Source organism: Chenopodium album, chromosome 27 (assembly GCF_948465745.1).
Source record: "Chenopodium album chromosome 27, dcCheAlbu1.1, whole genome shotgun sequence".
Taxonomy (NCBI): Eukaryota; Viridiplantae; Streptophyta; class Magnoliopsida; order Caryophyllales; family Amaranthaceae; genus Chenopodium; species Chenopodium album.
The window spans coordinates 20,198,232-20,201,297 of NC_137860.1; positions in this window are offsets into that span (position 1 = coordinate 20,198,232).

Here is a 3,066-nt window from a genome sequence, read left to right on the forward strand (position 1 = left end):
TGTGTAAGGGCTTCCTAGCTATGAGAGAAAGACTACATTACCGTCACTTGGTTGATAGTGGGACGTGTTCGATCGGTGGAAGTGGTGTTGAGACCGTGATCCATGCTACATTTGAATGTACTTCTGCAAGAGAAATATGGGCTGCTAGCTGTTATTCCTCGCTCTTGGCACAAGCTCCTTCTTCGAGCTTTAGCGACAGGTTAGTGTGGTTAGCCTCCAAGGTTAATTGCAATGAGTTAAGATCAATAACAACGCTAGCTTGGCTGCTTAGTGGTGCTGTAATATGATTACTTTCGAAAATGGTAGCATTTTCCAAGTTAGTATAGCCTCGAACCTGTCAAAATATGATGCGGTGTATTGTGAATATGCCAAGAATGTCTTCTTGGGTCATGGTGCTCAAGGAATGTTTGCTGCTAGCTCTTGGTCTCGGCCTGGCATGGGGATGGTGAAGATTAACTGTAACGCTCATGTTGGGAGGATGACTGGTTTTGGTGTGGTAATCAGATATGATGAGGGGAAGATTTTCGTTGCTGCAGTGAAGCAAGAGAGGCCTGGATGGACAACAGACTTAGCTGAAGCTACTACTTGCCGCTACGGGTTTCAGGTGGCTAGGAGGCTTAGCTTCTCTTCGATTGTGTTAGAGAGCGATGCGTCCAGTGTGGTGCAAGGAGTGAAAAAGAAGGCAGCAAGCTATACTCCATTTGCTTTACTTGTTGATGATATTTGTAATCTTTCTCGTTCCTTCGTAGCTTTTTCTATGTCTCATGTTAAACGTGCGGGTAATACTCTAGCCCACAATGTAGCTAGATGGGTTTCTAGGGGATGTAACGAATTCATTTGCTTAGGTTCTATTCCCCAAAGCCTCTTTACTTTGGCGGAAATTGATCTCTATTAATTTTAATCCGCAGGTGGTTCAAAAAAAAAGTTTTTAAATAATCTGAATCTTATTACTTAATCACTATTCATTGTTTTTATCTAAGTGGCAAAACTCTTAAATCTAATTCATCATTTTTGCTTATGTGGAAAAAGAATTTTTTTTTAATTCTAAAATAAAATACAAATCTTATTTTTAATTGGTCGAAAAAATGTATTTGCTTATATGACGCGCCGAATGCTCCCGAAAAATGTCTACTTTACTTATATATATTAGGTTACTCAATTACGGTTTTCATACACCAAAGCTTGTATCAATTGTTTGTAAATTTTTTTGGATTTTGTTTTTTTCATTTTGAAAACAGGCTATGGGGTAGAATCTCGCGAAATTCTCCACGGCCTAGCCTAATCCGTCCCTCGCTGGACGTGAAAAATAAAAAAGGATATGAAATTACATTAATTAAATTGAGTTAACAGCAAACGAAAGATAGTAAAGTAACATAAGTTACTATAGGCATAAGAACCCCTTACACAACACCAACTAATGTATTAACGACATTTACCTTTAAGCTATTACAGCTAGCGTGGACAACGCAAATAAGGCTTACCAACTTACATTTAAACATCGATGAGACCATTGAGAGAATGAGGGAAGTTGGTGATAATTCTTCGTGTGGTGCAAGATCTATTCAAATATACAATTAAAAGTCGATGAATGTTGCTGAGATGATAGAGACTACCAAAAGTCATTATATCTTACCCTAAGGGACGAAACCATTTCCCAAGGATTTAAATAGAGAAAATCATCTTGAGATCTTTGCTTTATGTTAATCACATTCCTTGTGATCTGACAAAACCATCATTTATGAGAATGCTTAATTAACGTCGAGGTGTGCTACCAACAATAATAGTTACCATTTTCTCTCTCTCTAGTATCTCATCCATAACTTTCTCTCTCTAAAACGAGAGCTTCTCCCTCTAAACTAAATAGAGGAAAAAATGTAGCAATCAACAAACAATTCTAAGCCAAAAAATAGGGCTAAGCTAAAAGTTTACAAATGAGAATATAATCATGATGTATCTGATACTAAGGGCATGTTCTCTTCAGCTTAATTTCAGTTCAGTTCAGCTCAGTTCAATTCAGTTCGGTTCGGTTTAGTTCAGTTCAATTCCTAATTTTCTTCTCTCGTAAATAGTTTAGTTCAGCTCAGTTAAGCTAAGTTAAGTTAAGTTAAGTTAAGTTAAGTTAAGCTCAGTTCAGCTCTGTTCATTTCAGTTCAGTAAATGAGAACAGACCCTAAGTATCATCTAGCAGTGTTAGCTAGCGTAAGTGAAAAATAGAAGGCATCTTTCAACAGAACAATTGGAACTTTGGGTGGTGGATCATTGGAAATCCAATGATAAGATCTCAGTTCGGAGGGTTGCAACTTCATAGCACCGATTTGTCTTCTTGTACACTAACCTTGATGACAAGGATAATTTTCTTTCCATTAGTGTTGTGAACTACCATGGAGCTCTGATAGCTTTTACAGGTATTTATCCCACAGGTTTTCTCTTAGAGTTAGACCTCGAGGAAGCTTTTATCTGGATTCGAGTAGAAGGTCTGCCAGTGAATGCGAACAAACCCCATGTAGGTAAGAAAGCTTTCGATCGAATAGGAAGAGTAGCCTTCTTTGATATTGTCTAGTTATCAGAAGAACCCCTAGAATACTTTAGAGAGAAAGTGAAAGTGAATCTGGATTTTTCGTTAGCTCTAGGCTTCTTCACTGAAAAATATGTAGACAATTTCCAATGGGTGGACTCCCGATATGAAGGGGTGTTTGTATATTGTGCTAAGTGTGGAAGAGCATGACATAGAAGAGTAGCATGCTTCACCGACCCAACAGAAGCAATTAGGGAAACTAATAAACTATGTATCAGAAGCATATGCGGTGTTTATGTCCAGCTGTAAGCGCCAGGGGCGGCGCTGAAGCGGTGCATGTTGGGCGACCGCACAGGGCCCCTAAAATATTGGGGCCCCAAATCAATAAGATGTTTTTATTAACGTAGAATAATGATATGCTTTCTATGGTTTAGTGGTAAAGAGAGTTGTATTTTTGGTAAGAAAGTCGGGGTTCGACTCTCGCCAAATCCAAAGTTTCTAAAATAAATGCCAGTTGTACGCCTGTACCTACTTCATAGTACTGCACTTTT